The sequence below is a fragment of the Ornithorhynchus anatinus genome, chromosome 5 (assembly GCF_004115215.2).
Source record: "Ornithorhynchus anatinus isolate Pmale09 chromosome 5, mOrnAna1.pri.v4, whole genome shotgun sequence".
Lineage (NCBI taxonomy): Eukaryota > Metazoa > Chordata > Mammalia > Monotremata > Ornithorhynchidae > Ornithorhynchus > Ornithorhynchus anatinus.
In genome coordinates, this window is record NC_041732.1 from 55,194,484 (window position 1) to 55,209,710 (window position 15,227).

At 44.6% G+C, this 15,227-nt stretch overlaps 1 protein-coding gene and 1 non-coding gene across 7 annotated transcripts in view; both read right to left on the minus strand.

Annotated features, from left to right (window-relative positions):
• TJP1 (tight junction protein 1) overlaps positions 1-15,227 on the minus strand; it is a 250,808-nt gene that overhangs the window by 138,100 nt on the left and 97,481 nt on the right. The gene's annotated exons all lie outside the window — the stretch shown is intronic.
• LOC114812634 lies at positions 4,710-4,847 on the minus strand. Its single transcript, XR_003760285.1, has one exon. It is a non-coding gene; the product is annotated as a small nucleolar RNA SNORA7 (small nucleolar RNA).

Here is a 15,227-nt window from a genome sequence, read left to right on the forward strand (position 1 = left end):
GGAATTATTCTTATGTATGCTGCTAGTGTAATTCAACAGAAAATTCTGAAAAGGTCAAGCGATTAAAATTAATACAAAAAAAACCCCTTTAGTTTGTAATTCTTTATAAAGAAAAGCCTCCACAAAGAGCTGAAATCAGGCCACCTTGAGCCCTGAATACTGAATTACTATTTTACTGCAAGAACAGGCTTGGCACATAGTAAGCGCTTAATATTATTGTTATTATTTTACCAGATTTCTTTCTCAAACTCTTTCCCGTCCTACCTCACTTAGGCATATGCCCCACTATGTTTTCTCCTGTTCCTCCAAAGAGGCATTTGAGGAACGCTTTTAAATCAAGGGCTTTGATGGACAGCAAATATTGCACACTCTGCCAGCTCTCGTTGTAGCTTGAGGAAAGCACTGGTAGGCTGATTTAAGTTAAGTAATCATTATAGGTTCGTTGAAATCAATCAAAGGTATTTATTAGGATTTTACTAAGTGTGAAGCATTGTATTAAGCGCTTGGGAGTACAACACAACAGAGTCGGTAGACAGGCTCCCTGCCCACAACAACCTTACAGTTTAATAATAATTATTATTATGGTATTTGTTAAGCGCTTAGTATGTGCCAAGTACTGTTCGAAACGCTGGGGTAGACACACAATAATTGGGTTGGACACAGTTCCTGTCCCAAGTGGGGCTCACAGTCTTAATTCTCATTTAAGAGATGAGGGAACTGAGGCACAGAGAAGTGAAGTGATTTGCCCAAAGTCACACAGCAGACAAATGGCAGAGCTGGGGTTAGAACCCATGACCTTCTGACTCCCCGACCCGTGCTCTATCCACTAGGCCATGGGGAGACAGACATTACCCATCAAACGGCAGGGACTGTCTCTATCTTTTGCTGACTTGTTCATTCCAAGAGCTTAGTACAGTGCTCTGCACATAGTAAGCGCTCAATAAATACTATTGAATGAATGAATATAAATGAATATAATTTATACTACATAATTTATAGATACGTACATAAGTGCTGGGGTTGAGGGTGGGGTGAATACCAAATTCCCAAAGGTCACAGATTCAAGTGGAAAACACTTGGGTCCCAAGGAACCTATAGAAAAAGGGTTGGCTGAAATGAGTGAGCATCTCAGCTGACAGAGAGACTCATACCCTTCTTCTCCCCCAGGGCATATCAATCGATCAATGGTATTTATCGACCACATATTAAGAGCTAAGCATTATACTAAGCACTCGCAAGAATTCACCAGAAGTTTCCTACTCTCAAGGACTTTAGAATCCAATGACTCACACCACCCTCCTTCTGAAGGGGAGGTTCACTTATGTACTGTGTCTGTTTATTGTTATATTGTACTTTCCCAAGTGCTTACTACAGTGCTTTGCATACAGTAAGCTCTCAAGAAATACGATTGAATGAATGAATGCTTATGCACATAGTCGTAATTCACTTATTTAATTCACTTATGTATTACTTATGTATCACTTATTATGTAATTCACGTCCCCCAATTAGACTGTAAGCCCGTCTATGGGCAGGAATTGTCTCTGTTGCCGAATTGTATATTCCAAGCACTTAGTACAGTGCTCTGCACATAGTAAGTGCTCAATAAATATTATTGATTATTTATACTTACGTCTGTCTCCCCCTCTAGGCTGCAAATTTACTGTGGGCAGGGAATGTGTCTGTTGTTATATTGTGCTTAGTACAGTGCTCTGTGCAAAGTAAGCACTCAATAATAATAACGGCATTTGTTAAACGCTTACTATTTGCCAAGCACTGTTCTAAGCACCGAGGTGGATACAAGGTAATCAGGTCGTCCTACGTGGGGCTCACTGTCTTAATCCCCATTTTACAGATAAGGTAACTGAGGCACAGAGAAGTTCATTCATTCATTCAATAGTATTTATTGAGCGCTTACTATGTGCAGAGCACTGTACTGAGCGCTTGGAATGTACAATTCGGCAACAGATAGAGACCATCCCTGCCCAAAGATGGGCTCAAAGTCTAACTGGGGGAGACAGACGGCAAAGCAAAACAGAACAAAACAAAAACAAGACAACATTATCACGATAAATAGAATCAAGGGGATGTACATCTCAGTAACAGAATAAATAGGGTAATAAATAATATATACAAATGAGGACAGTGCTGAGGGGAGGGGAATGGGGGGGGGAAACGTTTGGGTGGATATAAGCAAATCAAGTTGGACAGAGTCCCTGTCCCATGTGGGGGGTCACAGTCTCAGTCCCCATTTTGCAGATGAGGTAACTGAGGCCCAGAGAAGTGAAATGACTTGCCCAAGGTCACACAGCAGACAAGTGGCAGAGCTGGGATTATAACCCATGACCTTTGACTCCCAAGCCTGGGCTCTTTCCACTGAGCAACACTGCCTCAATAAATAAGATTGAATGATTGAATGAACAAATAGTTATGCACATAGTAATTTCTTTATATCAATGTCTGTCTCCCCCTCTGCACCGTAAACCCACTGAAGGAAAGTGTCTGTTTATTGTTATACTATATTCCCAAGTGCTTAGAACAGTGCTTTGCATAAGGTAAGTATGCAATAAATACAATTGATTGATGGATTGAGGAGAAATCAGGACTGAGAATGTTCATGGGCAGGCAGAATCCAGGGCTACTACTCCGAATGGGTGAGTCCAGGGCTACCAGCTCCACACCTGTACTACTGCGATGCATTGTGAGTTAGTGGAAAGAGCATGTGCCTGAGAGACACAGGACCTGAGTTTTAATCCCAGTTCTTTCATTCGTCTGCTGGGTGACTTTGGGTGAGTCACTGCCCTTGTGTTTAGCACACAGTAAGCACACAGTAATTTTTTTTTAATGGTATTTGTTAAACACTTCAAAACTCTTTGATAGATACAAAATAATCAGGTTGGACACCGTCCTTGTCACGCACAGGGCTCAGAGTCTAAATTGGAGGAAGTATGATTTAATCCGTATTTAACAGATGAGGTAACTGAGGATCAGAGGAGTTAAAACTTGCCCAAGGTCACACAGCAGGACACGTGGTAGAGCCAGGATTAGAACCCAGGTCCTCTGACTCCCAATCCTGGGTTCTTTCCACTAGGCCATGCTGCTTCTCCTAATGTTAAATGTTACAATAAAAGCCCCAGTAGAGTGGAGCTGGCCAGGGTTAAGAAGTCTGGGAGACAAGAAAAACAAGAGGGAGCAAAAATCGTTGATGCAGAAAGAGGGAAAAAGAGAAACAGGAGAGAGTGAAATACTAGGTAATAATAATTGCCTCCACTGCATAATTTTCCCATCCTGATTTTGAGAGGAATAAAATATTGTTTTATGAATCACCAAACTGCAAGCAGTGATAGCTGGGGCGTGAGGAGGAGAAGGGTGAGAAGACGCCAACAAAGCAGTTAAGGGAGTTAATTCATTAAGGCGTCCATGGGCCAGGGAGGAGGCTCAAAGGAATTCCTCTCCACCTCCGGCCTCTCCCCTCTCCAGTTCATATGCCACTCAGCTGCCTGGGTATTTTTCTAAAACACTGTTTTTCACATGTTTTTCCCCCACTCCTCAAAATCTTTCATTGGTTTCCTATTTCTCTCTGTATCAAACAAAAACTCATTCATTCAGTCGTATTTATTGAGGGCTTACTGTGTGCAGAGCATTGTACTAAGTGCTTGGCACTGTGCTCCTGACTATTGGCTCTAAGGCAGTCAGCTCCCAATCAATCAATCAATTGCTCCCCTCTATTTACCTTCACTTATTTCCAATTTACCAAGATCCTGGGTTCTAATCCCAGTTCTGCCACCTGACTGCTGTGTGACCTTAGGCAAGTCACTTAACCTCTCTCAGTTTCCTCACCTGTAAAATGGGGATAAAAGATTTGTTCTCCCTCTCCTTTAGACCGTGAGCCCCATGTGAGACAGGGACTCTTTGCCCCAATTACTTTGCATCTACCCCAGTGCATGGTGTAGGGGATAGAGCACGGGCCTAGGAGTCAGGAGGTCATGGATTCTAGTCCCGGCTCCACCATTTGTCTGCTGTGTGACCTTGGGTAAACCACTTAACTTCTCTGTGCCTCAGTTACCTCATCTGTAAAATGGGGATAAAGACTGTGAGCCCCACGTGGGTCAAACTGACTACCGTATCTACCTTAATGCTTAGAACAGTGCTTGGCACATAGTAAGCTCTTAACAAATACCATAATTATTATTATATCTTTAAACCCATTAGCCTCCCTTTGCCTTGCCTTATGCCGTTGAGTTGTCTCCGACCCATAGCGACACCATGGACACCTCTCTCCCCAAACGCCCCAACTCCATCAGCAATCGTTCTGGTATGAGAAGCAGCGTGGCTCAGTGGAAAGAGCCCGGGCTTGGGAGTCAGAGGTCATGGGTTCTAATCCCGACTCTGCCACTTGTCAGCTGTGTGACTGTGGGCAAGTCACTTCACTTCTCTGTGCCTCAGTTACCTCATCTGTAAAATGGGGATTAACTGTGAGCCCCAAGGGGGGCGGCCTGATTACCCTGTATCTTCCCCAGCGCTTAGAACAGTGTTCAGCACATAGTAAGTGCTTAACAAATGCCAACATTATTATTATTAGTGTAGACATAGAGTTTTCCTGGTAAAACTACAGAAGTGGTTTACCACTGCCTCTTTCCCCGCAGTCAACTTGAGTCTCCACCCTCGACTCTCTCCCATGCCGCTGCTGCCCGGCACAGGAGAGTTTTAACGTGTAGCAGATTGTCTTCCATTTGCTAGCCACTGGCTAAGCTAGGAATGGAATGGGCATGTCTCTGATTGACTCTCCCTCCCATACTCGAGACTGGTAGAGTACTGGAAACTCTCCCTGTGCGATCCTGAGAGGGGTAGCTTCCCTACTTGTAATTTATTTTAGTGTCTGTCTCCCCGGCTACACTGTAAGATTTCTGGGGGCAGGATCCCGTCTTGCTAACTCTATCGTACTCCCCCAAGTCCTCAGGACAGTGCTTTGCACAGAGTAAACGCTCAATAAATTCTATTGATTGGTTATTGGTGGAACAGGGTGAGAATGACAACAAAGCAGGTGTGGGGGGTTAATTCATCAAGTGCCTTTTGTATACAACACTTGGGAGAGTGAAATAGAAGCATCATTATCATCAATGGTGTTTACTGAGCACTTACTATGCGCCCATCACTGTACTAAGTGCTTGGGAGAGTACAATATAGAGCCGGCAGATACATTCCCTGTCTACAACGAGCCGTCTCAAGTGCCTTCCTCTTCTTTCTCCCCTTCTTTTTTTCTCCTCCGCTTCATTCTCCTTCTCCCTTTATTGCTAGACTTAATTCTTATAGGACCCATCTAATAACTCCACCCATGTTTTAATTTTACAATAATTATGCAGAAAGTGGGTCAATTAGGCAAGTGCACATGGTAATACAGAGAAGAAAGGGAAAAACAAAGAGACAAAGACAAACCAAAAATCTTATTTGTTTCTCATGTTTGACCTAGACTATGTGAAGACTTTACCTGCCCGGCTGAAAAAGAAGTGGGAAGTAGCAGAGAAGAGCGAGATCTGTGAGTCGTCAAGGGGCATGGCAGTGAAAGGGTGGATAAAGCTCTGCTCTTCCCCCCAAAGACCTGCAGGAAGCTGGCGGACTCAGGAAGGAAGCATGTTTGGAAGCACATGATACAAGTAAACCAGCACACTATATGTAGAGAAGTAGCAGCACGGCATAGTGGATAGATCACAGACCTGGGAATCAGAATCCCCAGAATCCTGGGGAATCCTGGCTCCGCCACTTGACCTCGGGCAAGTCATTTCGCTTCCCCGGGCCTCAGTTCCCTCATCTGGAAAATGGGGATTGAGATTGGGAGACCCATGTGGGACAGGAACTGTGTCCAACCCGATTAGCTTGTATCCACCCCAATGCTTAGCACAGTACCTGGCACATAATGAGTGCTTAACGAATTCCACAATTATTATTAGGGTCTTTTTTACTAGAACATCCAAACTTTGTGAGGCACGGACAAATTGCAGCCAAAGTCCTGCAATAGGAAAAAAGGCCCTGAACTCTGAGCACAGTTTTTGCCTGGTATGAACTCCAGGAAAAAAAAATAGTAACAATCATGGAATTTGTTAAGTGCTTACTACGTCCCAAGCACTGTTCTAAGCGCTGGGGTAGATACAAGGTAATCAAGTTGTCTCACATGGGGCTCACAGTCTTAATCTCCATTTTAAGGATGAGATCACTGAGGCACAGAGAAGTTAAGTGACTCAACCAAAGTCACACAGCTGACAAATAGCAGAACCAGGATTAGAACCCACGACCTCTGACTCCCAAGCCCGTGCTCTTTCCGCTAAGCCACTAAGTGCTATTAATAGCGTCTGAAATGGAGGCGTCTTTAAAAGGACTAAGTTGCCATCTTAATGGGATGAATAATTTGTTTATCAATAACATTCTGGGATAAGTAAAAATGTTTGGGTCAGGTTGTTATGTATGAAAGGCAGATTTATTACTCTATAATTTTAAATTCAAGGTCAAGTAAATAATAGTCCATCAATCAATCATATTTATTGAGCACTTACTGCCTGCAAGGCACTGTGCTTGGGAGAGAACAGATAACAGAATTGGTAGACACGTTCCCTGCTCACAACAAGCTCACAGTCTAGAGGAGGAGAGAGACATTAATATAAATGAATAAATTACAGATATGTAGATAAGTGCTATGGGGCTGGGGGGAGAGGGTGGTGAGCAAGTCAGGGCAAAGGAGAAGGGAGTGGGGAAAGAGGAAATGAGGGATTATTCAGGGAAGGCCTCTTGCAGAAGATGTGCCTTCGATAAGGCTTTGAAGGTGGGGAAAGTAATTGTTGGTTATGAAAAGGGAGGGTGTTCCAGGCCAGAGGCAGGACGTGGGTGAGAGGTCGGCAGCGAGATAGATGAGATTGAGGTACAGTGAGTAGGTTGTCATGAGAAGAGTGAAGTGTATGGGCTGAGTTGTAGTAGGAGAGTAGTAAGGTGATGTAGGAAGGGGGCAAGGTGTTTTAGTGTTTTAAAGCTGAAGGCAAGGAGTTTCTGTTTGAAGTGGAAGTGGATGGGCAACGACTGGAGGTTCTTGAGGAGTGGGGAAACATGGCCTGAACGTTTTTGAAGATAAACGATCTGGGCATCAGAGGGAAGCATGGACTGCAGTGGGGAGAGACAGGAGGCAGGGAGGTCAGCAAAGAGGCTGATACAGTAATCATGGCAGGACGAGATAAATGCTTGGATTAATGTGATAACCATTTGGATGGAGAGGAAAGGATGGATTTAGGCAATGTTGTGAAGGTTGAACTGGCAGGATTTAGTGATGGATTGAATATGTGGGTTGAATGAGAGAAAGGAGTCAAGGATAATGCTAAGGTTATGGGATTGTGAGACAGGAAGGAAGGTGGTGCTATTTACAGTGACGGGAAAGTCAGGATTTGGGTGGGAAGATAAGGAGTTCTGTTTTGGACATGTTGAGGTTAAAGTGATGACAGGACATCCAAGTAGAGATGTCTCGAAGGCAGGAGGAAGTGCTAGACTGCAGAAAGGGAGAGAGATCAGGGCTGGAGCTGTAGATTTAGGAATCATCTACAGAGAGTTGGTAGTTGAAGCTATGGGAGCAAATGATAATAATAATTATGGTATTTGTTAAGCGCTTACTATGTGCCAAGCACTGTTTTAAGGCTGGGGTAGATAGAGGGAAACCAGGTTGTCCCATGTGGGGCTCACAGTCTTAATCCCCATTTTACAGATGAGGTAACTGAGGCACAGAGAAGTTAGGTGACTTGCTCAAAGTCACACAGCAGACAAGTGGTGGAGTGAGATTAGAATCCTTGTCCTCTGACTCCAAAACCCGTGCTCTTTCCACTAAGCCTCGAATGAGAAAGGGTGTAGATGGAGAATAAAAAGGGACATAGAACTGAACCTTAAAGGACATCCACAGCTAGGGGGTGGGAAGCAGAAGAGGAGCCCACAAAAGAGGCTGAGAACAAGAGGCAAGAGTGATGGAGGAGAACCAGGAGAGGACAGTGTCACTGAAGACAAATTTGGATGATGTTTCCATAAGGTTTCCAACTTTAAGAGGGAAAAAAATATCAACTCCAAATCTGTGTGGCCTAGTGGAAAGAACATGGGCCTGGGAGTCAGAGGACCTGGGTTCTAATCCTGGCTCTGCCATTTGTCTGCTATCTATCTTGGGCAAGTCACTTCACTTCTCTGGGCTTCAGTTAATTCATCTGTAAAATGGGGATTAAGACTGTGAGCCCCATGTGGGACACAGACTGTGTCCAACTTGATTAGCTTGTATCTAGTCCAGCGCTTGGTAAAGTGCCTGGCACATAGTAAGCGCTTAACAAATACTATAAAAAAAGTCTTGTGAATTCTACCTTCCTGCTGAAAAAAAGAACTTGAAATCCCCAATGAAGGTGACACATTAGCTGTACAACTCAGCAGCAGATTTGGTTTCCTAAAATGAAATCAATAACTGGCGAAATGAACCCAAAAATTAAAATGAATTGAATAAGAGCAGAGCAATAAACCCTTAATAGCTGTTAATAAACAATAATTGATGATAATGGACTCCAGAATCACGAGGTGATTTCCCAGTTTATTGAGGAGAACAGGAAAGCGATTTGAGTCAGAGTCATAACCAGCCGGTTTAACACCCTCTGTGTTGCAAGAGAGCCCAAGAGTTGGACAAGGATGGCCCATAATACTTCTGGATCCATTCTGAGCTCAGGTCAGCTGGTCGGCCCTGAAAGGCTCAAGGTGGCCAGGCCCCAAAAGGCCCAAACCAAGGTTAATAATGTTAATAATGTTGGTATTTGTTAAGCGCTTACTATGTGCCGAGCACTGTTCTAAGCGCTGGGGTAGACATAGGGGAATCAGGCTGTCCCACGTGGGGCTCACAGTCTTAATCCCCATTTTACAGATGAGGGAACTGAGGCACAGAGAAGTTAAGTGACTTGCCCACAGTCACACAGCCGACAAGTGGCAGAGCTGGGATTCGAACTCATGAGCCCTGACTCCAAAGCCCGTGCTCTTTCCACTGCGCCACGCTGCTTCTCCAGTGAAGTGAAGTGACCTGACCAGGTTCACACAGCAGACAAGTGGCAGAGTTGGGATTAGAACCCATGACCTTGCTACATGTGCCCTGTGAGGTTGGCCGCCTCCCCCTACTCCGAGCCCCACACAAGGGGCTAGGGAATACTAAAAGAGAGGACACTTACTAAGCACCTATTATGTGCCAAGCACGGTACTAAGCGCTGCTGTAGTCAAAAGATCATCAGGTTGGACACAGCCCCTGTCCCGCATGAGGCTCAGGGTCAAGTAACTTACTGACAGTACCTTACTGAAGGCTCATCTCCTCCAAGAGGCCTTCCCTAACTAAGCCCTCCTCTCCTCTCCTCCCACTCCGTTCTGTGCCGCTCTTACTTGCTCATTCATTCATCCTCCCTCCCATCCCCACAGCACAAATGTGTATATATATATATATATATCTTTGTATATATGTATGTATATGTACATACGTATATATATATATATATATATATATATATATATTTTATTTATATATTTATTTATATTAATGCCTGTCTCCCCCACTAGACTGTGAGCTCATAGTAGGCAGGAATGTGTCTTGTTTGTTGTTATACTGTACTCTCCTTAGAGCTTAGTACAGTACTTTGCACACAGCAAGTGCTCAGTAAATGCAAGAGAAATTGAAAGAGCAATGGGCTAGAAGGCACATAGTGCAGCGTGGCTCAGTGGAAAGAGCACGGGCTTTGGAGTCAGGGCTCATGAGTTCGAATCCCAGCTCTGTCACTTCTCAGCTGTGTGACTTTGGGCAAGTCACTTAACTTCTCGGTGCCTCAGTTACCTCATCTGTAAAATGTGGATTAAGATTGTGAGCCCCAAGTGGGACAACCTGATTCCCCTGTGTCTATTTGTTAAGCACTTGCTATGTGCCAGGCACTGTACTAAGCGCTGGGGTGGATACAAGCAAATCAGGCTGGACGCAGTCCCTGCCCCATATGGGGCTCTCGGTCTTTATCCCCATTCTACAGTTGAGCAGAAGCAGCGTGGCTCAGTGGAAAGAGCACGGGCTTTGGAGTCAGAGGTCATGGGTTTGAATCCCGGCTCTGCCACTTGTCAGCTGTGTGACTGTGGGCAAGTCACTTAACTTCTCTGTGCCTCAGTTACCTCATCTGTAAAATGTGGATTAAGATTGTGAGCCCCAAGTGGGACAACCTGATTCCCCTGTGTCTACCCCAGCGCTTAGAACAGTGCTCGGCACATAGTAAGCGCTTAACAAATACCAACATTATTATTATTGAGGGAACTGAGGTCCAGAGAAGCTAAGTGACTCGCCCAAGATCACATGGTACACAAGTGGCAGAGTCAGGATTAGAATCCAGGTCCCTCTGACTCCCAGGACTCTCCTCTAGCCACTTGGCCATGCTGCTTCTTTATTCTCTTATATAACAGTTCTGTTACAGAGCAGGAACCACCAATGACAGGCTATAAAATACACCCTCTGCAGTAGCCATGAACATTTCCAGATAATCTAGACCTATATCCAAATCTGTGACCTCCATTTTCTATAATAATAATAACAATAATGACAGTATTTGTTAAGTGCTTACTATGTGCTAAGTATTGCTCCAAGCGCTGAGCCATCCAACTCAATCCCACTGTGGGCAGCGAACATGTTTACCAAATCTATTATCTCATCTGTAAAATGGGGATTAAGACCGTGAGCCCCATGTGGGACAATCTGACTCCCCTGTGTCTACCCCAGCGCTCAGAACAGTGCTCTGCACATAGTAAGCGATTAACAAATACCAACATTATTATTATTATTATGCTGTACCCTCCCAAGTGTTTTGTACTGCGCTCCGCCCACAGTAAGCACTCAATACGACTGACTGAATGAGAAAAAAAATTATTAGACTGGAAAACAAAACGATTGTAATTGTGATGCAGATTTTTATTTAATCCTGATGCCTCCCCGATACACGAACCTTACCAAGAGTAATTCACAAAACAAGAAGGCAGTCAAGCAGGTAGGAGTGAAGCCGCCGTTTCTCACCCCCATGAAAATGACACTGAGGGGAAGAATCCATTAGCTTTATTTATCCATGGCCATATCCCCCTCTAAACTGTAAACTCATTGAGGGCAGAGACCGTACCTACTAACTCTTGCACTGTACTCTCTCAAGCACTTAGAAGCAGTGTGGCTCAGTGGAAAGAGCCTGGGCTTCGGCGTCAGAGGTCATGGGTTCGACTCCCGGCTCTGCCACTTGTCAGCTTTGTGACTGTGGGCAAGTCACTTCACTTCTCTGTGCCTCAGTTATCTCATCTGTAAAATGGGGATTAACTGTGAGCCTCATGTGGGACAACCTGATTACCCTGTATCTCCCCCCAGCGCTTAAACCAGTGCTCTGCACATAGTAAGCGCTTAACAAATACCAAGATTATTATTGACATTATTATTATTACAATGCTCCACACACAGTAAGCGTTCAAAACATACCATTGATCGATTAATTCCAAAAACCTTCTGGGCAGCCTTTGCTAGTCTGCCCTGCGTTTTGGAGCTGGGACGGGCCTGGTTGTGGAGCGAAAATATTAGCTCTGCTTTTTGGCCCCTTCTGCTATTAGGCTGTAGTTCCTCAGCCCAGGCTCAACCCTCGGGGGGTTGGTCTCGCTCTCCCCAGGCTCCGAGCCAGAGGTTCCTCTCGCTTTTGTCCCCTGGAGCTCAGTGGGAATGAACAGATTGACCGCCCCCACCTCAGATGGCTGGTGAGCTGTTTGTGGGGCAGAGGGAGGTGTCAGAGTCTAGAGCTGAACAGGGCTGGCACACGGTTGGGCCGCTTCCAAGCCAAGTCTGTGAGCCCCATGTGGGACAGGGAATAAGTCTAATCCTATTAGCTTGTATCTACCCCAGCGTACAGAACAGTGCTTGACACATAGTAAGCACTTAAATACCATCTAAGTACTAAGTTACTGCCTCCTGCTGCCATCTAATAACAATAATATTAATAAAAATAATGATGATGATATCTGTTAAGTGCTTACTATGTGCCAAGCACTGTTCTAAGCACAGGGGTAGATACAAGGTAATCGGGCTGTCCCACCTGGGGCTCACAGTCTTAATCCCCATTTTACAGATGAGGTAACTGAGGCACAGTTAAGTGACTTGCACAAAGTCACACAGAAGACAAGTGACGGAGCCGGAATTAAAACCCACAACCTCTGACTCCCAAGCCCGTGCTCTTGCCACTAAGCCACGTTGTTTCTCACTAAGCTAGTGGTATTTGTTAAGCTCTTAATACGTGCCGAGCATTGTACTAAGCGCTGAGGCAGATACCAGATAATCAGGTTCCGCATAGTCAAAATAGGAGGAAGAACAGGTTTTGAAGCCCCAAACTGCAGATGAGGGAACTGAAACCAAGAGAAGTGACGTGACTTGCCAAAGATCACAGAGCAGGTATGTGGCGGAGCCAGGATTAGAACTCAGGTACTCTGACTCACGGGCTCGTGCTCTTTCCACTAGGGTCACGTTGCCTCTCTGGACTGGCAGCATCCCTGGCTCAGCCAACCCATTCTGGGTTGGAACAGCTTGAAAGCAGCTGGGGCAGTGCCAGAAGACAATGGAAATAGTGAAGCAGCCCAGAGTCGCTACCTTAATAATAATAATAATAATGTTGGTATTTGTTAAGCGCTTACTATGTGCCGAGCACTGTTCTAAGCGCTGTTGTAGACATAGGGGAATCAGGTTGTCCCACGTGGGGCTCACAGTCTTAATCCCCATTTTACAGATGAGGGAACTGAGGCACAGAGAAGTTAAGTGACTTGCCCACAGTCACACAGCCGACAAGTGGCAGAGCTGGGATTCTCTTTCTTTCCTCTCTCTTATCCCCTTCCTTTCCTCTCTCCTATTCTAGCCTTCTCAACCCACCCTCCTTTCTATGGTATTTGTTAAGAACTTACTATGTACTAAGCATTGTCCTTAGCTCTGGGGTAGATACAAGGTCATCAGGTTGGACACAGTTCCATGCCCGACATGGAGCTCGCAGTCTTAATCCCCATTTTCCAGGTGAGGTCACTGAGGCACAGAGAAGTGAGGTGACTTGCCCAAGGTCACACTGCAGACAAGTGGCAGAGCTGGGACTAGAATCCAGGTCCTTCTGACTCCCAGACCCGTGCTCTATCCATTAGGCCACACCCCTTATCAATTCTCTGTATTATTTCTTTCTCCTCTCTGGATTTTTTTTCCTCCTCTTCCCCCTCTTCCTTTTTCCCTCCCGCTCCCCCAGTTTTTCTTGCTCCCTCACAGTCTGATTGTAAATTTCAGAAAGACTTTGAAGATGGGGAGAGCTGTGGTCTGACAGATTTGAAGAGGGGAGGGAGTTCCAGACAACAGGAAGGGAGTGAAAAAGAGAAGAGAGGTGGGACACTGGAGAACGAGGCTAGTGAGAAAGTCATCTTGGGAGAACAGAAGAGTGTGGTGCTGATGTGGGAGAAAAGAAATAGATGCGGGAGAGTGACAAGATCGGGGGTAAGGAGTTTCTGCTTGATGTGAAGATGAATGGCTAGCTATTGATCTAGATTTCAATTTCTTAGAAGGCAGGGATCATGTCTATTAACTCTATCATAAATAACTCTGCCCAGGGAAAGCACTCAATATATACTATTAATTGAGGGATTGATTGATGAGGTGTTGACATGTCAGAATGCTGTTTCAGAAAAGTGATCCAGTCAACAGACTGAAGTATGGACTGGGGAGGGGAGAGGCTGGAGTCACGTTCAAAGCGGAAACTTGACAGCCCTGCAGTCGGATGTCAAGATTTCAAAAGCCTAATTGGATGCGTCTGTTATTGCATTATACTCTCCCAAGCACTTAGTACAGTGATTTGCACACGGTAAGTGCTCAATAAATACAATAGAATGGTCCTTGAATAAAATAATTTAGTAAAAGCAAAACTCAGATTACTATGCTCTTGGTTATGACGATCAGGAGACAAAGAGGCATTCATAGGAACCATTTATGAGGGAAGGGAAGGATAATGAGCTAGAGGAAAGAGCCCAAGCCTGGGAGTCAGAGGACCTGGGTTCTCATCCCAGCTTTGTCACATGTCTGCTGCGTGACTTTGGGTAAGTCATTTAATTTCTCTGTGCCTCAGTTACGACATCTGAAAAATGGGGATTAAATCCTCTTCCCTCCTCCTTAGGTTGTAAACCCCATGGGGGACAAGGACTGTGTCAATCAATCAGTCAATCAGTGGTATTTATTGAGCGCTTACTATATACAGAGCACTGTACTAAGCGCTTGGAGAGTGCAATACAACAGAATTAGCAGACACATTCCCCACCCATAACAATCTTACCTGATTATCTTATATCTACTCCGGCACATAATACAGTGGCTGGCACAGAATAAGCATTTAGTAAATGCCATAGGAAACATCAAAATTTGTTCTATAACAACTTATTTCACTACTCCTCACAAATATCTAAAATTCTGGAAGTCTAGGGCTGGCTTCAGGTGGCATGTAAGGTACCAAACAATCAATGGCATCGATTGAGGTCTTACCGTGTATAAAGCACTGTGCTAAGCACTTGGGAAAACACAATACAATAGATCGGTAGACACGCTCCCTGCCCACAAAGAATTTATAGTCTAGTGGGTTAGACAGGCATTAAAATAAATTTCAGATAGGGGAAATGGTGAGTATAAATAATAACTGTGGTATTTGTTGAGCGCTATTCATGTGCCATGCACTGTACTAAATGCTAAGGCAGATATAAGATAATCAGGTTGGACACAAGTGCCTGTCCCACACTGGGCGCCCAGTCTAAGTAAGAGGGAATCCAGATATGGAACTCCATTTTACAGATGAGGAAACTGAGGCCCAGAGAAGTCATGTGACTTGCCCAAGTTGACACAGAAGGCAAATAGAAGAGCCGGGATAATTGATTCTCAGGGCCTGTGCTCTTACCAAAGTGATTTCCATATTTCAAGAACCTAAGATATTAATTTAGGGCATTAGTATAATCTATTTCAATCACAAAGCTCATGAAATAAAAATACTTGCCAAAACTTGGAAAACCTTATTTAAAAAATAAGTTATGACCACATAAGCCAGCCCATGCTATTAATTTTCCCTTCTAGATCTCTCATTTGAGGCTTGAGCTTTAACTAACTGAAAACACAATTCTCTCTCAAATTACCGAAAT